This window comes from Kogia breviceps, chromosome 3 (assembly GCF_026419965.1).
Source record: "Kogia breviceps isolate mKogBre1 chromosome 3, mKogBre1 haplotype 1, whole genome shotgun sequence".
Classification (NCBI taxonomy): Eukaryota; Metazoa; Chordata; class Mammalia; order Artiodactyla; family Physeteridae; genus Kogia; species Kogia breviceps.
Window position 1 is genome coordinate 18,393,442 of NC_081312.1, and position 25,709 is coordinate 18,419,150.

Below are 25,709 nucleotides of genomic sequence, written 5' to 3' on the forward strand. Positions count from 1 at the left end.
AGCCTGTGCACCACAACTACTGAGCCTGTGCTCTAGAGCCTGTGAGCCACAACTACTGAGCCTGAGTGCCACAACTACTGAAGTCCACGTGCCTAGAACCTGTGTCCTGCAACAATAGAAGGCATCGCAATGAGAAGCCCATGCACCACAATGAAGAGTAGCCCCTGCTCGCTGCAACGAGAGAAAGCCCACACGCAGCAACAAAGACCCAACGCAACCAAAAAAATAAATAAATTAAATAAATATTTTTTTAAAAATTTGCTTATCAAACAACACAAAAATAACAATCCCTTCCATTTTGTATTTTCTCTCCTCCCTTTCCTCTCTGTAATACAGGCACAGAATAAGAATATTTCTCCTGTAAGAAGAACAAGAGGGTAGGCATGTGAACAAACCTGCACTGGTGCTCGACTTCCCACCAAGTGGCCATGGGAAGCATAGAGAGAGGGACCTAATTGGGTTCCTGCTCTGTCTGTGAGGGGCAGATGCTACTCAGCTCTGGCACCTGTGCCCTGTGAGGAAAAGAAGCCATAAGGGCCAGAGCTTGGTGTTTTCCAGAGGGGCTCATATCTGAGTGTTATTGTAAAAGCTTTCAATATCTTTATTGTTTGTTCAATCCTTTTTTTAGACACTGGGCAAGCCAAGCAATGCATATCTCTAAGCCAGAATGCCCTGGTCAACAACCAGAATGCAATTACTAACATTGAAGAAAAGGGTGCCATAGGACTGTGAAGATAAGAACTTATAGGAAATTAATGAAATGAATCTTCAGGTTTCCGTGTGTGGCTCCAGATCCAGGCTCTTACACAGAGCTTGGATTTGATTCATTCAGTAAATGCTAAATCCATTCTATTTGCATAGCATGTTCTCTGAAGCACTTTCAGTTAGAACTGATTTTGTATTTGAATGAAAGAAGAATGTATTCCGGCAAGCTGACGTTTCCTTCTGTGAAGAGCTGCCTTTCCAAGGCGTTGACAAATACCCATCTTGGCCCTTCAGCGTTTTTCTATGTGCTGAATAGGTTCCAGGAGCATATATCACTTTTATTGCAGTGTGCAATATGTTTGATAATAAACTTTTAAGCTCTATTTATTGGACTACACATACAAAACCATTACTTTCTTGGCTAACACCAATACCTTATCTAATGGGGAAGATAAAGAATGGTTTCAGTAAGAAATTTTAAAGACATTTGATACTTGGAAGGAAAGTGTAATCAAATCACCTAGTATTTTTTTTTTTTTCTTTATGCCTGGCATTATAAAATTGATTGACACTGCCTTCTATCCATCTCATACATATGCATGTTGTCTCTTTGTGTGTGTGGTGAGCTCTAAATAATTGTTTCTTTAGCGTTAGAGAAACAGATTTTACTGCCTGAGCAGAAAATATCTGATAATTGCAGGAGATTTCAGAAGGACAGAAAGAAGAGAAAAAAAAAATTGATGCTGCAATATTTGAAGCTGACTGATGATTACTAGATAATTTATGAGCAGTTGGCCTCATTTAAATACAGATCTGACAAATGGGGAGTATGTTTTAATGTCAAATGAGAGGTCAAATGTGTATAATAATTATTTTCCTATATATGTATATTTTATACATATTTATTGGAGTATGGGTGTTTTACAATATTGTGTTAGTTTCTGCTGTACAGCAAAATGAATCAGCTATATGTATACATATGTCCCTGTATCCCCTCCTTCTTGAGCCTCCCCCTCACCCTCCCTATCCCACCCCTCTACGTTGTCACAAACTACTGAGCTGATCTCCCTGTGCTTTGCAGCAGCTTCCCACTAGCTATCTATTTTACATCTGGTAGTGTATATATGTCAATGCTAGTATCTCAGTACATCCCAGCCTCCCCTTCCTCTCCTGTGTCCTCAAGTCTGTTCTCTATGTCTGCGTCTTTATTCCTGCCCTGCCAGTAGGTCCATCAGTACCACTTTTCTTGATTCCATATGCATGTGTTAGCATACTGTATTTGTTTTTCTCTTTTTGACTTACTTCACTCTGTATGACAGACCTCACTACACCTCACTACAGATAACTCAATTTCATTCCTTTTTATGGCTAAATAAATATATTGTTTATATTTTTTACCTTTACTACATTATTTGAGATATAAAATAGCACTGTGAAATCTGGTAGGTAAGTGGTGTGTGTATGTGGGTGGGTGTGGGGGGGTGTGTGTATAGAAAGAGAGGTTCAGGAATTATTACCTTTGTCTTGCAAATGTAATCATTAAGCTGAATTTGAGTGATGTACCCATAGTTTCATAACTAGCTGGTAGCAGAACAGATCCTCCTGGCTGCCTAGCCACAGGGATTTATATCACAGTAATAAATATATTGCTTCTCCAGTGCTCATTATATGTCTCTCCCATTGTGTATTTGCCAGTAGTTTGAGTGGAATTATCCCTTTCTCTCACTGATCTAAAATAATCTTTAGAAATAGATGCCTGTGTCAAAGTGATTGGTTCAAGATGGACACAGAGAACTAAGTTAAGCCTACGGTTTTTGTTTTGAGATTGTGGGGAGAAACAAGTTCTCTTTCACTCACAAAATATAAATGAGAAAATGAGAGAACGTCTGTCCCTGGTAGCTGCTTGCAAACATCTTGAAGCCACACGTGTAGTTAGTCTTGAGAGGAAGCTGACCCCCTATAGGCTGAGAAGAGATTGACACTAAGAACAATAGGCTAAGTATATGTTCAAGCTACTGGATCTAGCCTTGAATGACTTTTAAAAAATATACTCTATAGGTTAAACAAGTAAATTCCTTTTGTAACTTAAACCAATTTGGTGGTGGTTTCTATTATTCATAATTGAAAGAACCCAAAATGATACACAAAACTGTATCTACAGAAACCAAATTACACACTCTGTCTAGAGAAAAGCTTTAGATGGAGTAAGGTTATTTACAAGCATCTTGGGTAACATTTCTCGGGCTCTTCCCAAATATTTTTGAAACTTTGATGCAGAGAAAAAAAGCATGTACGTATGGAACTTCTGAGGGACTCTAGGCTAAGGAAATGGGTTTGGGTCCCTGTAGCCGATTGTGTACTACTTGGAATTGAAGAGGAAGACATTTTCTTTGCTGTTTCTCATAGCCCAGCACTGATCTATCTCCAGGGAGCAGGAGCTTTGTGAGCAATGAGAGGCAACACCCTAGGGGCACAGACACTGGCTTGCTATGGGGGCGCCATCCACCAGTAGAAAGTTGAGGCTCTTGCAAGTGACTCTGAAATCATTGCCATCAGCCCAGGGAGGTGGGGGGCTGGCAGCTGAACAGAAAGTATGTAAAAGCTATGGCATGACCTAATATGCATAGCAGACATACTGGTTTGTAAAGATTTTGTATGTGTGTGTGAGTCCTTTGTTAGGGGTTGCCCAGAACTGTGAAGGACTGAGATTTTCCTTTACTTACAAGCTAACAAGTTAGTATGTTTCACTGTTCGGAATTGTTGAAGAAGACAAGAAACCCCTGCCTCAAAGACAAAGAAATGTTATCACTTAGAGCACAACAATGAACAGGAGCAACAGATAACCTTGACTCCAAGTCCCATAGGGGTGATGCAGAGGGGCCCAAATGGATGCCACACACACAATGGGTTTGCATCACACCTGAGAAATCCTGAGCTTAGGAAACTCATATCACCTATATAGGCAGTAAATAAATCTGCAATCTGCTCTGGAGGGAGATACTATCTCTACCTTGTAAGGCTGTTCACTATCTAAACATCATTGAACATGTAGTTCAAAGCAAAAAGGAAGGCAGCATCTCTTCTCAAAAGATATGCAGAATTTCAAGTCACCCATGGAGCTTTGTCTCCCAACAGAATTTCACAGTATTGCCTGGGATTCTCATATCAAAAAATTAATGTTGAACTATTAGAGTTTTCATATTAAAAAAAATGAGTATGAACTCAAAGTATAAAATAAATATCCATGAGTGCATATGGATGTAAATAAATTATTGAATGAATTAGTATGTATGGGAGAAGATGCTCTGCCCTCAGTGAGGCAGAACATACCTCTATATTCCTTAAGGGTGAAATGACTTTATTCCAAAGTGTGCCATATGGAATGGGGGTGTAGAAGAACAAATTTACAGTGAAAAATGTGATAAACACTACCTCAGCCAGGTGATAAAGGCCAACATCAACACTCATATTGTATTGATAACAAGTACTCTTGACATAATATGATGAAAATGACACTCTACCTCCAAGGTCTTCCCCCCAACATCTCACGACCCAACTCTTATCATGAGAAAAACATCAGAAAAATTCCAATAGAGGGGCATCCTACAAAGCATCTAGCCAGTACTCCTCAAAACACTCAAAGTCATCAAAAACAAGGAAAGTCTAAAAAACTGCTCAAGCCAAGAGGAACAGAAATAGACATGACAACTAAATGCAATGTGATATCTTGAATGGGATCTTGGAAAAGGAAAAGAAAATTAAGTTAAAGTTAACGAAATCTAAATAAATTATGGACTTCAGTTGATAATAATATATTGTATCAATATGATTTCATTAATTGTAATGAATGTATCATAATAATGGAAGCTGTTAATAAGGGAAACTGGATGTGAGGTATGTATGTGTCTACTAACTTCTCAATCTAAAACTGTTATAAAAAATAAATTTTATTAAAAATATAATGTGCATTCTTATGTCTCAGCAATTCTATTCCTGGATATAGAAACAATAGAAACACACACACATACACACACACACACACACACACACACACACACATATATATATATATATATATATATATATATACTTGATATATGTAAGACAATGTTTATAACATTACTATTCTTAATAGTTCCCAACTAGACATAACTCGAGTCTTTTCACTTTATAATGAATATACATTCTTGATGCAACAATAGGAAATAAAGTACAACTACACTAACAATGTGCAGAGACTTCACAAACCGGGCAAAAGAAACTATTTGTAAAAAAGAATGCATACAATATATTCTATTTATATAAAATCAAGATAAGTACAAGTAACCTATAGTGTTATAAGGCAGGAGAGTAGACACACTCGGGGGTAAGTATTGGGAGGGGATATGGAATCTCTCGGGTCTGGAAGGGCTGATCATATTCTTTCTTGATCTGGATGTTGGTTCCAAGAGTGTACAGCTTGTGAAAATTCATCAGGTTATATTCTCATGATTTGTACACTTTTGTATATGAATGTGATTCTTCAATGAATTTTCTTCTTAAAAAAAACCTAAATGCCAATTGGCAGATGAATGGACAAAGATGTGGTACATATATACAATGGAATATTACTCAGCCATAAAAAGGAATGAAATTGGGTTATTTGTAGAGACATGGATGGACCTAGAGTCTGTCATACAGAGTGAAGTGAGTCATAGAGAGAAAAAATATATCATATATTAACGCATATATGTGGAATGTAGAAAAATGGTACAGATGAACTGGTTTGCAAGGCAGAAATAGAGACACAGGTGTAGAGAACTAACGTATGTACACCAAGGGGGGAAAATGGAGGCGGGTGGTGGTGGTGATGGGATGAATTGGGAGGTTGGGATTGACATATATACACCAATATGTGTAAAATAGATAACTAATAAGAACCTGCTATATAAAAAATTAAATTAAATTTTAAAGAAATGTTTGCCTCACACTCACATGTTGTTAAAAATGATTACATCACATACATACTCTGGGATGAGAAGCTTTTAGATGATTGATAAAGTTTTCCAAAGACATGTGTCAGAGTAAAATTGCACAGATCAAGAAAGAAAAATGAGAAAAGTCAACCTTAGGATAATATGGGGAATGTCTTATCTTTTAAATTGAAATCCTAAGTTTAGCTTTAATTCCCTGAAATAAGGGATAGGGTATGACAGCAAATAGAGTAAGAGAAAGGGAAGTGACAAATGATTATACTTACTGGTACAGGGTTGAAAAGGCTTACGGAGAATGACTGAAGGTATTGCCTTGTTCTCCCAAGTGGATAATGGGACCACAGGAGCACCTCCTCTCATAAATGTTAGAAAGTCCTCTTGTAGCAACAACCAAATGGTGTGTCAGCATCAATCAGTGTATATGTCCTCTTTAGCATACTGCTAATAAATTAACAAGTATCATGATAATATAACATTTATTGTTAATGGTGCTTATTTGGAGAGTTGATATTAAAAAAATCAACTCTCAAGCCGGATGGCCTGAGTTCAAATCCTGGTTTCACCACTTATTAGCTGTGTGACCTTGGCCATATCTCAAGAGTCTTTAGGGTAACATCTCTGTGCCTCATTTTTCCCTCTGAAGGATTAGAATGTTATTAATAATATCTTTATAATGAGTAGTTATGATGATTAAATATAAGCTCTCTTTATGTATTAGCTATGATCATATATGAAACCCTGCAAAGTAATTCACTAAATCATAGAACAAACACACCAGGAAGTCATGTTGTACCTCCATTTTATAACAGGAAACTGAGGCTTAGAGTCTTTAAATGCCTTGTCACACAGCTTGCAACTGGTGAAATGGCATTTCATCTTCAAATGTGTGCTCTCCCTCCTCCCCAGCAACTTCGCAGGTCCCCACAGATCCTCAAAAAATGCTTTAAACAATTAAGACAGTTTCTTTCATTAAAAATAGGATTCAGTCTTTTATAGTTTTACGTCTCTCTGTAACCACTTAGTTCACTCTTTTGAAGACACATTTCCCGGTACGTGGGACTCCCACAGTTGTGGCCTCTCCCGTTGCGGAGAACAGGCTCCGGACGCGGAAGCTCAGCAGCCATGGCTCACGGGCCCAGCCGCTCCGCGGCATGTGGGATCTTCCCGGACCGGGGCACGAACCCGTGTCCCCTGCATCAGCAGGCGGACTCTCAACCACTGCGCCACCAGGGAAGCCCCTTCCCATTATTTTAAGGAGGTTCTATATGTTAGCTCATCTACTCCCTCATTCAGGTGAATTAAATCTACATTTCTCATCCTCTCCCTTTTGTGTTGATAAAAACTAATGCTCATTATCTACAATAGAAAAGGCTTCTTGTTATGTGTAAAGCAGTTATTAATCTTACAGGAGATAACAACTAAATCTAAAAATTTACCATATTCAAGAACTAATTGAGGGGCCTTGGGCCTTGCAGTCTTATTCTCCATGAATGATCTCTGACTTCTCTATATCTCATTTTAAAATTCTTCAAAATAATTAGTCACTTTATTATATTTACCTATGGCAAATCTTGAAAGTTCATCAATTATGTATTTATAAAACACTTGCTGACCTTTGGGTGAATTCGTTTTGATGACATGATGAGTCTTTTCCAATTCGAACATACCTTTGAAACTTTAAGAAGCAGGCTGAAATTTAGATTTTGTTTTCACTTGTTAGTTTTGACAAAAATACCTGTGCCTTGCATTCAAGGAAGAAATAGAAGTTGAAGCTGCAAAATTCTATCATCAAGTCCAATTCCTAGATTTCCAGAAGTTCAGATTTTTTTTTTTTTTTTTTTTTTGGTATGCGGGCCTCTCACTGTTGTGGCCTCTCCCGTTGCGGAGCACAGGCTCCGGACACGCAGGCCCAGCGGCCATGGCTCACGGGCTCAGCCGCTCCGCGGCATGTGGGATCCTCCCGGACCAGGGCACGAACCCGTGTCTCCTGCATCGGCAGGCGGATTCTCAACCACTGCGCCACCAGGGAAGCCCCAAGTTCAGATTTTTGACTCAAGAGTTTTACAGAAAATTTATCTGTGTACATGAGTTTGCACTGTTATACTTTTATAATAATCACTGAAAGTTTGGTCATTTTTTATTATTTTGCACTTATATAAGTAAAGCCTATAAATTGATACTAATATCAGAATCTTTGGTTAATGTACTTCAAAGGTGTACTTACTGCTATCATTACCTTCATGGTACAATATGGAACTAATCTTACCTGGGAACTCCTTGTTTCCAAGTGTTTAAACTACTATTGTTACGTACTTTAAAAGCCTGGAATGTTTGTAATAAATCCTGATTGTCTCCAGTCAGAAAGGGTGCTTGGTAATGTTACATAAGAAGTAGTTCAGGATCCAGACTATCAAAATCACAGGCTCTCAGCTGAAACCCATGAAGTGCTCTACTTAATAGCGTTGGAGAGTCAGAAGTAGATCCAATCTTCCAAAAACTGCAAAACAGCTTAGAGTCAGCTCTGGCCTTGACTAGGTTAAGGTTATCTGCCCCCATTCCTACTGATGTACAAGGAATAAAATGTACTCTCTCTAGAGAAAGATGGCACCATCTGAAACTCTACAATTTTTCCACATGTTATGTCTGGCATGCAATCAAAAATTACGAGGTATACCATGAAATAAGATCAAGAGAAAAAAAAATAAACAGATAATCCAGTTACTGGAGTTATCAGACATGGACTTTAAAATAACTGTTATTAATATATTTAAGACAATGATGACATAATGGTTTTTCTTTTGGGAAAATTGAAATCAGTGAAAAATAATCGAATGGAATTTTTAAACCTAAAAGGCACAGTAATTAAAGTTCAAAATTTAACAGTTGAGTTGAACCATAATCTGCAGAGGTGTTTAGACAGTTGGAAGATGAGCTGGCTGAAAATGTATTACAAGGCATGAAAAGCAAAAATGGTAAGAAATATATAAAACGATATAAGAGATATGTAGGATTGGTGAAAAAGTGTAATGGATTTGTATTTGCCATTCCAGAAGTGTAGGGTACAAAAAAAGGGGCAAAAACAATAATTGAAAAGAAACAGACAAGACTTTCCCAAACTAAAGAAGAATGTTAATTTATAAATCCAAAGAGCATTTCAAAGCTCAAGCAGGTTAAGTATGAAAGTAATTATGTCTAAACTCCCTAAAGGATATTGCTGATTTCCAGTGTCAAAGAGAATATTACAAGCAGTTGAGGGCAGGGAGTGGGAGAGAGGGATCAGAGATGCATTGTTTCAAATCCACAGCAATATGACCTCTGACACTTAAATAGAAACAACGATATCCAGAAGACAGTTGAATTATTATTATCATCATTATTTTTAATCTTTAAGATAATAAAATGACTTTAAAGTGGTGACAAAATAAAGACATGTTTAGACATACAAAAAGTGAATGAATTTGTCACCTGTAGACCGACACTAAAGCAGATACTAAAACAATTTTTTTTTTCAGGAAGAAGAAAAATAATCTCAGAAAAAAAGAAATGTAGGAAAGAATAAAAAAGAAAGATAAGGGTAAATATGGAGTCATATATAAACGAATAGACTATATAATATAACAGCAGCAGCAATAATAACACTGATCATAATTACAACAATAATTATTAAGTTGTGAAGGAAAATGTCTTATAAGCTGTAATAGTTTTAAAAAGGCAAGATAATTGATAAATGTCCTAAATTATAAAAGAAGGAAAGAAAACTTTCACTGTTTACAAATTGCATCATTGTTTATGAGGAAAATTCAAAACAATCTAGAAATTAGGTACTAGACTAAGTCAAATGTAGTAAGTTTTTTGTATATATACATATACAAAAATAAACTATTCTGTATAACAGGAGCTAAAAATTAGAATTAGATTATATTTTAAAATATATTATTTATAACAGCAGAAAAATAGAATAACTATGAATAAGTTGAATAAGAAAATGTACAAAACTTTTACACATGAAGCAAACACTTACTGAGAAAAAATTAAGGAAAACCTAAATAAATGAAGTGTTTACCATTTTCAAAGTTTGGGTGACTCAGTATTGTAAAGATATTAATTCTTTAACAACTGATCTATGGATTCATTGCAATAACAATAAAATTGTTAGCAGGTCTTGAATTTGTGCATATATGCATCTACGTATGTGTGTGGAAATTGCCAAGCTGGTATAAAAATATATATATGGAAATATAAAAGGCCAAAATAATTATCTTTAAGATAATCTTAAAGAATAACAAGTTCGGCACAAATATAGCATCTAAAAAATCCTAAACTGATGAACTAAGTGTCAGGGCAGGAATAAAGACTCCGATGTAGAGAATGGACTTGAGGACATGGGAGGGGGAGAAGGGGAAGCAGGAATGAAGTGAGAGAGTAGCATTGACATATATACACTACCAAATGTAAAATGGATGGCTAGTGGGAAGCTGCTGCATAACACATGGAGATCAGCTCAATGATCTGTGATGACCTAGAGGGGTGGAGAAGGGAAGGTGAGAGGGAGGCTCAAGAGGGAGGGGATATGGGGATATATGTATACATGTAGCTGATTCACTTTGTTGTACAGCAGAAACTAACACAGCATTGTAAAGCAATTACACTCCAATAAAGATATAAAAAATAAATAAAATTACACACCCAAAAAAGTACTTTAGAGGGACTTCCCTGGCAGTCCAGTGGTTAAGACTCTGCATTCCCACTGTGGGGGAACTAAGATCTCGCCAGCCAAAATAAAAGAGCTTTCGAACCTCTTAAAAAAAAAAAAAAAAAAAAAAAAAAAAAAAAAAAAACAAAGTTGGAAGATGTAATATCAGATATCAAGACTTACTATAAAGCCACAGAAATTAGGAACATGTGGTACTAGAGCAAGGATATATAGATCAGTGGAAAAAGAAATTCATACACAGGTTCATATGTATATAATCACCCGATTTATAACAAACAGAAGTGCTGTTTTATAACCTGTGATTTATAACCTGATTTATAACTACACAGAAGTGTTGAATGGGAGAGTTTTTTTTTTAAGTAGATGCAGAGCTAAGTCAATTGGAAAACTGGAAGTCCATATGGGAAAAATAAAATGAATCTTGGCCCCTAATTTTTATTAAAAGAAGAAAATCTTTAACTGTTACTTTAGTCTCAAGAATAAGACCCAAGAGAACATCTCCGTGACTTTGGGTAGTCAAGCATTTCTTAAACAGGACATTAAAAAAGGCCAACTATAATGAAATAAATGATAAAAATGGGCTGCACTGAAATGAAGAACTCCTATTTATCAAAGACACTATTAGAATTTTAAAAATCAGGCTATAGAGTGGGTGGAGATGTCTATTATGCATGTATCCTACAAGAACTTATGCTTAAAATATATAAAAATTTCTCCCCATTAATATTAATAACAAAAAATAGCTTCCAAAAGAAAAACACAAGCAAAAGACCTGAAAAAACACTTTACAAAAGGGGATATTTAAATTCCAATAGGTATATGAAAAAAATTCAATATTATTATTGGCAACGGAAAGCAAATTAAAACCACAATGAAACAGCACCACAAACCCCACAGAATGGCTTAAAAGAGAAGAGACTGACCAAACTAAGTGCTCACAGAATGTGGACAACAGGAACTCTCATACACTCTTTTTGGGCATGTCATTTCGTAAAATCATTTTGGAAAATTATTGGCAAAACCTACCAAAGCTAAAAAGGCACATATTCTCTTATCTACTAATTCTTCTCCTAGTTATATACTCAGCAAAACTGGGGACATATGATTAACTAAAGTCATACATAAGAAGATTCCTAGTAACATTATTTGTAGTTGCCTCAAACTGAAAGCCACTCAAAATGACAACCACAGTCACATAGATAAATACATTCTTATATATTCCTACATTGGGCTACTATGTAACAGTGAGAGTGACAAAACTACTGCTACACAAAAGAGCACGGATGGATCTCACAAATATTGAGCAAAGGAAATCATATACAAAAGATGACATAACTGTATTATTCTATTTGTATAAAGCTCAAAATAGGCAAAACTAACCTATGGAATTAGAAGTGAGGATAGTGGTTACCCCTGAGGTGTAGTGGATGGGAGGGGACTCCAAGGGAGCTTCTAGCATGCAGGTAAAGTTTTCTTTTTTGACCTGGGTGGTGGTTACATGGTATGTTAATTTGATGATACTATGATTTGAGAGATTTTCTGTTTGTATGTTAAATTTAAACCAAAAAATGTTTTTAAATGTATCTAATTATCTACAATGAATCCTTTGCAATATACTTCATATTCCTGCCAAGGCATTCAGTAATCAGGGAGGAAAATGTGTGTTTCTTCAAACCAAATAATAACAGACAAGTATAGGAATGAGGTCTTGGTGAATGAATCCATTTGAGGCTGTGGACAGTGCTAATTGCTCCTTGGAGCCTTGGAGAGCATAAAGGTTATGGAAAAGGCTGCAATTAACATGGCAGGAGTTCCACCCGTGTAAGCATAGATCCCAGCTAGGAGGGCTTAGAGATAGCCCTTTAACTCTCTTCCAGATACCAGTTTCCCTTGACATTTACAGGAAGTAGAGGAGGGAGGGAAAGGGGCACATTTTCTTTGCTAAGAACATCTCTGTGGGAATCTCAACACAGGGGCTTCCATGCCCTTGATTGCTGACAATAAATGTGCTTGTCCTTACATGCATGCTTTGCTACCCTCAAGTGCACCCCGAGCACTTTTATGAGTAACAGACTAAGACAGATAGAAGGCTTGGGGTCACTTACTTCATCTGCCATAGATGAGCTGCTATCTTGATTGGGAACATGGCAGTAATTTAATGTATGTGAGGAAACAAAAATGCAATTACCACTGTTGAAACGTGTCCTGACCCATGGCTAACACTCCCATTCTTGTGCCCAGTGACAGAGGAGAATATTTCTTGTTCCAGATCTGAGAGGAAACTGGCCCATATTTTTCTAAAATATGGTAGGTAGGCTCAAATGTGGATGAATTATTCTCTATATTTATTACATTACCTTGTTTTCTCATCCTCACATATAAATCTAGTCTTTTTCTTCTTTGAGAAAAAGAGGCGTGGTGAATTAGGATAAGCGAATAGATTAAAAAGAAAACAAACAACAAGGATTCAACCCCTTACTAACTCTCTAATCTGGACCTTAGTTTCATCTACAAAATGGCAATAATAATTATATAGCAATGAACTCATAACATTGGTGAGCAGAAGTGAGATAGTAAACAAGAAAACATCTTTAAACTGTAAACAACTATTAAAACATTGGTAATTATTAGCATATAAAACCAGACTTCTTAATTTATACCTTTTTAAGTTCTCAGAGTTCATTTTGCCTGTATCCTAGATATCTGTACAATGGTCCTATTCTCCAAGGAAAACAATCCCAATAAATATCTGGTATTACTTGAGGGCACTCTTTCTTGAATTTCTCACAGCATTTTTCATGGTGTGTAGTATATAAGCAATGTTCAGTAGCTACTTAGGTGTCAATATTTTTTGAGTGGAGCTCTAAATCAAATTTTAACACATCCTCTCCATTAGACAGCAGTTAGCTGGGCTGTGTTGTTAAAACATTTAGGAATTGAAATTAAATATCTACTTTGGAAGAAAGTGCTATGAGAAATTAGCTTCATGAAAACATTTTACCTCTCTGTAGGTTTTAATTCGTTGGTTGAGCTAAGGATATTCACTATAGTTCTCTTAAGTTCCTGTGTTCCACATAATAGAACCAAAATTTTCTTTTTTGAAGAAGGTTATTGTGTGATTATAGGTAATAATTTTTGTACTCAACTATTACGGGAAATTTGATAGATTTAAAAATTGCAGTAGTATTGTTTTATTGTGCAATTAGATGATGTGGCAAATGTATCTACATTCTCACTACTTTCCTGTGTTGCTCTACATAAATATTGAAGATACTCTTCCCCATCCTTATCACATTGAAAGACAAACCCTTGCCTTGCTAGAAGTTCTATGAAGTTGGAAAAAGTTTTTAAAAATAATCATTTCCAGACTTTCTAGCCCAGTAAACTCATCAATCCAGACTTGAGAATTCTGTTCTGAGAAGTTAAATGACACCTGACATTTGGTTACAGTTAGAAGCTATCCAAGTCATAAGACCATCACTCAACTTTTTTTTTTTTAACTAATGATATATGATGTCTACTGATTATACTGGATAGCCTCCATTTGCCTCTAAGATTCACTCTCTGCCCTTCTCCATCTTGTGCTCCTGGAAGCTGACCTTAGTGGACTTCCTCAACTGTATTCCCTTTTAGCTTGCAGTTGGGAATAGTCAATAGAAAGCATTGGCAGGAAATTGGAAAGTGCAAAGAAAGGAAGTAGTAAAGCTAGAAATATTTTCCCAAACTCATTACCTATTGGGTCACAGTTTGGCATTAACTGTGTTTCTCAACAATGCCCAGAGCATGTACTAAGCACCTACCCAGAGCAGCATCCCTCTCCTTCTAGGTTCTGATGACAATTCCCTCCCCTTGCCCTTCAAATCCAGGAGTGGAAATTGTTCCCATTTCTTGTTAGCCCTGGAATGCTATGCAAGCATTGGTAATGAATCTTTTCATTATATTTTCTCAATTACAGCAGATGAATGTACCATCTCATTACCATTGGGACTCATCAGTGTGATACACCAGGCATGATGGGAGGTCAAGAATACATAAGAAGAATGAGACTCAAGAGATAGACCTAGGTCACTTGCTACTCAAATATAAAATATCAATAAATAGTGCTATATTATTATATATATTATAATTACCCAAGACTGAAATTCCTTAGCTTTTTCTTGGTGCTTAATATTAAACATATTAAGAAAGAGCCTATATAATCCAACATGGGAAGTATATGGCTAGAAACTTCACATTCTGCTTTATTGAAAACTTTTATTAAACAGTAATTACTGTATTTGTTCCCAGTGTGGTTAGATTTGGGGAGATCAAGAAAGTGTTCCTAATATTTCTGTTTACACATTTTTTGCTCTTTTTATCATCACACATAGACAAACCCATATACCCTTGCATACATATATAGTTTGCAGAGTATGGTATTAAGCCCATTAAAAACAGAATTTAAAATATTTTTAAGAATTTTAACTATCCAGATAACTTTAAAAAACTGCTAAATAAAGCATAGATACATTCACTTATATTATAGTAGAATCATAAATTAATATTATAGTAAGAAATGCATATAAATTGTTATATTACTGGGAGATTGATGGAGGGAAGATAAGAAACGTGGATGGCACAGTATCAGAATTGAAAAGCAGATTTTATTTAGAACATGAAAGCCTTCATATACTTTGCTAAAGAGTTTGAACTCTAATACTAGAATCTGATAGCTGAGTGCCTCTCTTTGTCCTATTATTGAATAACCAAGTGACCTTGGGCACTCCTCATAACCTCTCAGATTGTCAATTTCCTTATAAGTAAAATGGGTTTAATAACAACACTTCAAACTCTGAGTTAAATCAAATAGAATTTCTTAGCTCGGAGTCCATCACATAGTTAAGTACGTGATAAATGTTAGCTGTACAGATATTGATGCATATTAATGACAGACAGCTAAATCTGTTGACAGAGAGAAAATGGGGACTGATTAAGAGGCAGAAACAAAAGCAAAATGAGCACACTGAAATGTTCCCAACCGATATCTTCTCCAGTGTGTAATGGACCACAAGTTTAGAGAGATGCTCCAAGAAGTACTGTTTCGGGATCAAATACATCTAGGAGTCATTGCATTTTATATCTCCTTTCTGGATATACCTATTTGCATTTGAGAAGTTTTGCAAAATCTTTCCAAATATCTCCCAGTCTTTCCCAATCTTGCTAAATGTGAATCTCATGCAATGCCAATTATGTCCCATAGAACTTTTGTAAGCATATTGGGAAATGCTAGTCCCTTACTTACCATCACTTGACTGGGATAAGGTGCTAGTAGCAGGAAAAGAAAGATAAGTTATAGTCTTTTCACACGGATGGGACACACAGAAATTTTACAAAGCAGAAGGATTATCCCAAGGCAGTTAGCATTACGTCAGTGTTACCTTTTCTTTGACTTGAACAGAAATGGCAGTTTAAAAAAAACAGTAAGAACTAAAGAAGATTTTATAAACAATGGCATGTGTCTGATATGGTGGGAAATAATAGTGTCAGCACATTCCAAGTGGGTAATTGGTTGTCATTGTGCATATTCCCAGCAAATTGGGCCCTTTGCTCCTAATTTAAACACCCATTTTTTGCCTAATTATGTTGTGTATTTACATTTCACATTATCTTTGCTAACACATGGAAATTCAGCTGGTGACCTAGCAGGAAGTCCCTTGAAGTCATAACTCTTAATTACCCTCCCTGGAGCCAGAGTAGTTTGAATTGAGAGGTAGTCAGAATGGGTTATAGGAAGGATGCTAGGAAAAACACACAGATGTACAAGCCCTGTTGTTTTGATCTGTAAGCCTGTGCCCAGTGTTTTGAAGTGGTCAGTAGCACAGGCTTTAGACTCAGAGCTGGATTCAGATATGAGCTTCACTATTAACTAGCTTGTAAAACGTGGACAAGTTACTGGTTCTTTTTGTGCCTTCGTTTGCTCAGTATTAAAATGGAAAAATAATAATACCTAAATCCATAAGACTTGAGGGAAGAGAAAATGGGGAAATATGTGTAAAGCACTTCTCATAGCCTCTGAAATATGGGATGCACTCACTAAAGAGTGACTTTATTTCATAATTTTATTATTGTTATTTTCTTTTCTCTTATGTATAGTAAGAAGTGATTAAGTATTTGTTGCCACCAAATTATGAGTGTATATAACAAACAGTAGTATTTATTAATAATAAGCAAATCATTTTAAATTTCTCTCCTTCTCTGAATGATTTGTTAATTTGAGGTTTTCTATCAGTTAAAAACATCAATGCACCAGCTCTTTGTTTCACATTTAATGTTAAAATACGACATTTCTTTTTGGTGTGCTTATTGCATTTTAAAAAACATTTGTTCAATGTTTCAAAGCGGTCAATAAGTAATATTAAATAAACCACTGAAATGAAAACCAGCATTTCATCAGAAATACAATCAAGCTTTCATAATTATTGAAAATGGGAAAAAAACTTCAGCAATGATGTAGAAGCACATGAAGATACTTAGTGAATCAAAAGAGCTAAGGATGAGAAATATGTGTGTTTTATGAGGGGATTCAAATGATGTAAATGTGGACAATTACTAAATTTTTATATTCTATCTCATGTAATAGGAAGACTGGTCACGGCACAAAAAATTATTCCCTATGCTTCCTTTAATACAAATGTCATAATAATAGTCACTATTTATTGATTCTATTCCACTGGCCAGAAATTGTGCTAACGATTATATACTTTGTGCCATAGAAACTCTATAGAGTAAGTACTGTTATTTCTAATTTGCAGCTGAGGAGGATGGCAAACAAAAGTGGAAATTGCCTCAACCCAGCATTCCTTTCCCTACTTTTCTCCTATTGAAAGAAGAGGCGTTACTAGTCACAGGAGCATTTGGGGATTTAGGTGGAGCTAGTTATAACCCTCCATGTCTCTCAAATTTTTTTACGAAAGGGTATTTGAACCAGCTGGATCAGAGTCATTCCCATAGATTTCTCTGGCTTGAGTTAATGAGGAATTGAGGAATAGTTTTTTCCCTGCATTTCTGGTTGGGAATTCTATGTTTTTATGTCTGAAGTGATTCATGGAATATTCTACTTGGAAAATGCCTGTCTGTATTAAAAGAGAGTGATTTGGTACAAAGAAAGTAAAAGAGGGAAGCGGACAGTGTGAAGCCCTTGGATCAAGTCATTTCTCCATTCTGGTTCACTTCTGCCTTTTTGTATTCTTGTCATGGCTCCTAACATTTTTATGCTTTTTTTTTAAGCTAATTAAACTTGGGTTTCTGCAACTTTCAATCAGAAGAATTCCTCCTTGTTAAGTCAGAGGTTAAACATATTATCCAAAACTACATGGCTGGTTAGTTGTAGAGGCAGGAGTCAAACAAAGGCCAGTCAAACGCCCATCCCTTGACCACTAGAAACTCTATCCCAGTTTGACAAATAATCTTCAGCAATCCCCATGAGCGAGATGAATATCATGTAAGGATCATTGGACATTTTCCTAATGTTCTAACTTACGCACTAACTAGTGGACAAAAAATTAAGCGAAACTAAATAACAGTATCCACGTTCATATTAAGGTCTTTTAAAACAAATTGATTAAATAGACTTTTATAGCAAATTATTGAATAAAGAACCTGGTCAAGCACCTTTTCCTAAGCACGTCACCAGTTGTGATGATAAAACAGAGATATCGTGCACACACAGCTCTAAATTCTGTTTTTAGAAATGATAGGGCAAAGGAAAATAGAAAGACAGTTGCAGTTTGTCTGAGCCATTGAAAATAATGCACCAACCGTTCAACTAAGAAGGTAGTGATCCTGATGCACTAATGAAAGAGTACAGCCCATAATATTTTGACTTTGTGAGGAACCTCTTTTCTAGATCAGAACTGATAAACTGTGTTGATGTGTGGATATAGACGTTTTCCTGATATTTTAGCTTTGGATGTTATGTCTATTACTAAGTCTAGTTCACATCACCACTGGGTCCCAGTCCTGACCTACAGAACCTCAGATAGAGCCCTTTGGTGAGTAAAACCATCATGTTTGTTTAGGTTGCCAAAAGCACAAGCGGTCTGTGGTGGTTGGAGTTGACTTTATCCCCATGGGGCAGACGTTATGATTCCCCATACTATCCTAGAAGGTCCACAGCTGCCAAAATATTTCATGGGGTGCTCTTAAACATCACCCAACATGAGCTAATATTTCATTTTAACTGCAGGTCTGGGAAACACAAATGGAGATGTTGGGTTGGAAATATATGAGGTGCACTGGACAGGGAGTGTTTTGATTTTGAACGCAGAGGATCTCAAGGAAATATGTACTCCTCTGAAACTGTTTCCGTATGTTTCCTGATCCACAGCTCTCACTACATGAGACACAGTGTTATCTTGATTAATGCCTTCGTCGTAAATGCATGATGAATGGGACTTTAGGTCGATTCTGGCCCTTTCTCACTGTAACAAGATCAAAGTAAATATATTTCATTCTGCTATGAATGTATTTTTTTCGTGTTGTGTAATACAAAAAGATGATCCACTCGTATAGCAGCTCTATTTTATACATGCCTAGAAAGAAAGAAAACAATTTTTTCTGAAGTTAAAGTAACTTCTGTAAGAGATAAAACTAAGGATTTTTTTTGCTGTATATGAAAAGGTTATCAAGGTCACTCTTCCTTTCTATCATTCACTGATGCCAAATTTGGGGAAACAAAAAAGAAAGGTGACATTTACCAATCATGTCAAACAATTTATTTAAATCTCACATTCTTGGGTTAGTTGATAAATTTTCATTCTGTATTTAATTATGATAAAAATGTCCCATATTTTTCTATTAAAAGTAGTCTTTCAGTGGGCTTCTTATGTATCTATTTACCTATGGAGTAAATTCTAAACAATGGAGACTATAAGTCAAAGGGAATGTATATTTTAATGTTTTAAATATACTTACTTTGAACTAACTCATGAAAAATTATCCCAATTTGTATGTTTACCTGCATACTTTCAAAAACTTGGCTTTTTAAAAAGTGTACATTTTGAAAATGTTATATATATTTTTTTATTGTGAGAAAAGGTTGAGTATATTTATATTCATTTTAGGAAAGTTTCTATTTCTTTTTCCATATATTTTTCTAACTATGTCTTCTTGCATGTTTTTTCTTGAATTTTTCATTTTTATTGAGTTGAAAACTATTTTTATATTTTACAAAGTACATGTACTTTTATGCCTCAATTGCAACCTCGTCAGTTGACTAGTTAATAACTAACTAATTTTGTCAATTGCCCTTTAGTGTTTTGAAAGGAATTTTTAAAAAAATTAATTTAGTTTTGACTGCGTTGGGTCTTTGTTGCTGTTCGTGCTTTCTTTAGTTGCATCGAATGGGGCTACTCTTCGTGGCAGTGCGCGGGCCTCTCATTGAGGTGGCTTCTCTTGTTGAGGAGCACCGGCTCTAGGCGTGCGGGCTTCAGTAGTTGAGGCACACGGGCTCAGTAGTTGTGGCACATGGGCTCTAGAGCGCAGACTCAGTAGTCGTGACCCACGGGCTCAGTTGCTCCGCGGTATATGGGATCCTCCCGGACCAGGGCTCGAACCCGTGTCCCCTGCATTGGCAGGCGGATTCCCAACCACTGCGCCACCAGGGAAGCCCAGGAATTTTTAAATTAACACACAAAGCCCATACATATTTATACAATTTAATCACATTCTTTTAGGCATTTAGGCATTTGTTCTTGCTTAGAAAGGCTTACCCTAATCAATTACTATTAAAGAAAAAATGATCTATTCTTTCCTATTTATAGCTTCATTTTTTACATGCAAATTTTTGATTCATGGAAAATTGCTGCCTAAGACAGGCAGAATAGGAAGCAATTTTAATTTCTTTTTTTTCCCCCAAATGGATAGCCTATTTTCCCAACACCATTTATTTTGTCCTTCAGAGACTCAAGGTGTAAAAATGAGAAAATTTTCTTAGGTAAACTGAGCTTCAATTATCTTATCAATAGAATTATTGTGATGCCTCTTCACTGAGTAACACTAACCATCTAAGAAAATATTCAATGTGAAGACAGTCAATAACCACACAATTTTTAAGCTTTGTTAAATTTGAATCTACATTTTCATCCTGTCAAGACTTTTGTGTTAAGTGTAACAAATTAATTTCCTCAGATAGAAATCTGTTTCAGTAAAAGCTATACTTGACGTAAGGCAAAGAACTTTCGTACACAATTTTTTACTGGTATCTAGACCAAGATGATTTCCTATGCGACAATTTTTGACATACTGCTAACAGTTGTGATGAAAATAATGTGATGCTCCTATTGGCCCATCATGTGTCAGGCATGGCCTTTAACTTCATTCTCATATAATGGGAAAGAAGTTTCTTTGAGTCATTCTCCCTTGTGACCCACACCTTGCAATTGAAAGCCAGAAAACGGTAGCTGTTCAAGATATTTTAGTTGCCTGAACTTACATGGCTGGATTTGGCAATTCAGTTCCTCAACATAAAAAAGAAAATTGCTAAATATTCTCCACTGTGATTTAGTCCAATATCCTGGGATACCAGGTCTTGATTTCATTCTGATTACACTCTAATTAACAATAATTAGCCAGCAATAGACCTTTGTGAATTCTGTTCATCCAGGTATGTATGTTAGTATATTTAGGTTTTAAAATGTGAAAATGCAGCTCATTTGGTGACATTCACAATGCATACATGCACCAAGTGCTGACTGCCAGAAAGAACATATTTTTTCTATGTCCTAGAGGAGTCAGGGAGAGAAATTCTTCAGAACTGAACAGACAGGCAGCCTGTAGGGACACAAGTTACCTGTAATGGGTGTTGCACCAGTGCACAGCATTAAAGAGCATAAATAAAATGTGATGGAAATAGGAAAGATAGAGACTCCATTTCCATAGGTACATATAAAATATAGTAAAATAGTCTAACAACAGTTATATAACTTTTTGTCAAAACCCATTTTTAAAGTGAAAGATTTAGAGTTGAATTTTGTTTAAAGAAATCATTTTTTGACATGCATGACAGATTAAAAGCTAAACACCTCTAATAGTAAATATGAAACCATAACTTTAGGGTAATAAACTAAGTATGCTATCAAACATAAGAAACCTTACTCTGGTCTGACAGCATGACACTGGAATAAGGGTGTTATGAGCTGAATTACATCCCCCCAAAATACATATGTTGAAGTCTTAAACCTCAGATTGTGACTGATTTTGGAGACAGGGCCTTTAAAGAAGTAATAAAAGTAAAATGAGGTCATTTGGGTGGGCCCTAATCTAGTATGCACTGTCTTTATAAGAAGAGGTAATTGGGACACAGACACGAACAGGGGAAAGACCCAGTGAAGACATGGAAAGAGAACCATCTACAAAACAAGGAGAGAGCCCTCACTCAGAAGAAAACAATGTTGCTGGCACCTTAGTCTCAGTCTTGGCATCTTGTCATGGCAGCCCTAGCAAATTAATACAATGGGATCCTTACGTAATTCTTTTCAAAGCCTTTATTTTTGCAATCAGGTTAATATGTTCTAAGAGCTTTGCATGTCATCTTATTGCTTCTTGTGACAATTCTATGATTTATATATTGTTAGCTTGAATTTAGGATGGAAATGAGAAAAATGAGGTTGAGTTTAAGTAATTTGCCATTTTCACAGCTCATATGTCACTAAGCCAAAGGTTGAAACTAGATACGTTTCTCACTCCAAAACATTCCTTTAATTGCTATGCTATAGTCACACGGACCTATCTTCGACAAAAGATTGCCTATGATCTGTTCAAATGGTAAAATAACTGTCAAAGTTTTGACTAAAAAACAAGATAAGATTGTTTCTGTTAATTGAAACATGCCTACTGTGATATTTAGAATCCGATAGATTGAAAATAAACTAGGAAAGATGAACACAAATGTAGGACTGGAGGCTTCTTAAGGAACACAGCTCTGGTTAGTAAATTAATACCATAATTCACTTAGGTTTCTGTATTGAGCGCCTGTTCCAGGCACTGGATTAAGAGCTGAATATAGCCATAGTACTGAATTCATAGAGTTTAGAGCTCGATAGTCGAAAAGAGACAAATTAAAATATCAACTACAAAATTACCAAAGCTATGAGTGCACAGAATGTGGGAACTTAAATATGGCTTACAACTCAGACACTGAGAATGGATTTCTATGCAGAAGAAAGAGAACCTCAGTACAATGAAAGGAAGCATAAAAAGAAAGATGGATTTGTTGAGATAAATAAGAGGAAAACTGAGTAGAATTTCAGGTTGTACCCCATTTTTCAGCAGGCTTTGAATCTTCACAAAAGAAATGATGTAATATGTTCTCAGTTATAGGGATCTTTGCTACTAATGTCAGGTATAATACTTTCTTTTTTAATTTAAAATACTGTGTAAGGATTCCTGGGCCTTAACCAAGTACTATGCCTATGTTTTAGGCTTCTTTTATAAACCTAGTTTTCTGTAGCTATTGATCCTTGATCATATGTTGTATTAGTTTTCTAGGACTGCAGTAACAAATTACCATAAATGGGGTGGCTTAAAACAACGGAAATTTATTCTCTCACTGTTCTAGAGGCTAGAAGTCTGAGATCACGGCATTCGTAGGATTTGCTCCTACTGGAGTCTCAGGGAGAATTATCTTCCAATCTTCTCTCCTAGCTTCTGGTGGCTGTGGGCCATCCTTCGTGTCCCTTGACTTACAGATGTATCATGCCAATCTCTGCCTCAGTCTTCATATAGATCAGGACACCAGTCATACTGGATTATGGGCCATGGCAATGACCTCATCTTAACTTGATTATATCTGCAAAGACCCTATATCTAATTAAGGTCACATTCACATGTATTGGGATTAGAATATCAAGGGGATATTCTAGGGGAACACAATTCAACCCACAATATATGCCTTTACAGAAAAATACCTTATTTGGCACCCATGATACTTATATGAGTAACTGATAGCCAAAATCATGCCATGTAACAAACAGCTACAAAACCTCATTAACATATAATAAAAATATTTCTTTTCACTCACAGATCTAGAGGTTGGTTGTTGTTTCTGTTGATCTGAGTCAGACTCTGGAGTCTCATTCTCACTCATACTCCTGCAGTCAACCGATGTGGACTAGAAGACTTTGCTGACCTAGGCTGGGTCCTCTCACATGTCTGAATCTTGACTGGGACATTGGTGTGGGCTTGGTTCTACTCTACACGTCTCATCATAGAGCAGGCTCTGCTGAGGAGCAAGAAGGGAAGTGGAAACACACAATTGCTTGTTCAGGTCTCTGCTGTGTCCAATCTGTTGTCCCATTGGCCAAAACAAGTGACATGGCCCATCCCGGAGTCAGAGTGGGAGGATATCACTAAAAGTCAGGGAGAGACAGGAAACTACTGGGGCCATTAATTGAACTTCCTATAGACGTTATTTTCCCTCTCCTCTGACTACTTTTATGTAAATTTCATCTTGAAAATTTCTCTTTCAGTTTTTACTTTTTGCATATAAGCACCACTTAAGACCATCTTCCAATTCTCAAGAGTTGTTTTTAGATACAGTAAATGTTCTTTCTTTAAAATATTTTAGATTTTTGTCTTTTCTTCTATGCTTAAACATGAAATAAGCTCACACTTTAACACCTGAATACTTTTTCTCCTAATCTATCATATACACTTTCATTGGAATACCTTAGCTTGAATACTATTTTCACTTTGAAACATCCTTTCAAAAGTAACAACAACAACAAAATGACTCCCCATTACTCACCTTAATACTTAAATTCTCTTGCTCTGTACTAGCTTGGTCTCACTTATGTTATCAGTGTTTGTTCTTAGAATTAAAGCTTCATAAGGGAAGAAGTTTGTCTCTGTTACACCGCAGGTGAGTAGTACAGTTTCTTGCCAAGCAAGGTTTAGGGTTCAGTGAATATTTGAAACAAAACCAGGATCACACACTCCATTGTTTTCTAGTTAAAATACCTTCCCCCTCATTGAGTCTGACTTTTGCTTATGTTGTTACACCAGTTTAGAATGCCATCTCTTTCCACGTGTAAAATACCCATCAAAGGAATACAAAGCAGAAGAAGAAAGCCCCTGTTCTAAGTGTGCTCATAGTTTGTGGGGAGGAAGCCATCAAAATAAGTGATTATAATAAAATACAGTCATTGTCATGCCAGAAATATTCATGGGAATATAGAAATATGCATGGGAATAGTGAAAGGGATACCTAATCCAGCATGAAAGAGATGAACAAGTTTTCCTGAAGAATGGAGAGAAACATTCCTCAGGCAGAGAAGGGAGCAAAGGCGGAAGCATGGAATAGTATGGCCATGAAGGAAACAACAAACAGGATATTACTAAAGTGTCAAGTTCAACTCACTGGGTGGTGATACACAGATTGGTGGGGAAAGTAGTAGGCATGAACTGTAACTTGGAGGGTCTTTATAACATGTTAAAGAACTTGAACTCAGTAAGTCTCAAGATACTTTAAAGCACTTTTAAGGAGGAGAATAAAAGGTCCAAGTTCATCTTTCCAACCTGGAACAAAACGTAAGTCCCAGAATCCAGTAATTTCATGACATGGTAATGACAACTTGCAAGGTCCAAGTCTCATTCTCTGAATCTTTCTTTTAAACACAGTAGCAGATCTGAGAAACTGCTGTGATAATGTATTAGTGGCTTAAAGGCTGATTCAGTTGGCTTTGTTCTCTTTCTTTATGTGTTTTCAAATGCTGGTCTTCTACAGACGAAATACTAGAGACAAGGATGAAACGATAACAAGCCTTTCTAGTAATATGGCAAAAATGTGGAAGATCATTCTTTTGACTAATGCTAACTTTGGTATCATTCACATCCTAATGATGCAGACATGGCAGAACAAATGAATAGAAATTGGGGTACTTAGACTAGAAAGGAAGTGTCTCTACGTTATTTTCAAGACCACTGGTTTTAAAAAAATAATACTTTAAATAAACGATTAGGCTTTTGCCTAAGAATAGCTAATAGATAATTTTATTTTCTCTTGGAAGAAATAGAGTAATTTTTACTTCTATTTGTGGTATGTAAAAATATGGGGAAAGGGAATTTGAACTCAACCTAAAGTACAGGTCTGGGAATTAGAAAGCAGAAACAGAATTTATGGAATAAGTATAGATTTATTTGAAAGGCTAGATTAACTTTCACATGCTTAGGCATGAAATGTTATTGCCTAACTATTCTATTATGTGTTAATAATAAAATAACTCATATGTGCAAAATGGATGTGTCACACCAAGAGAAAATGTTTAAAATGCCAAGTAAAT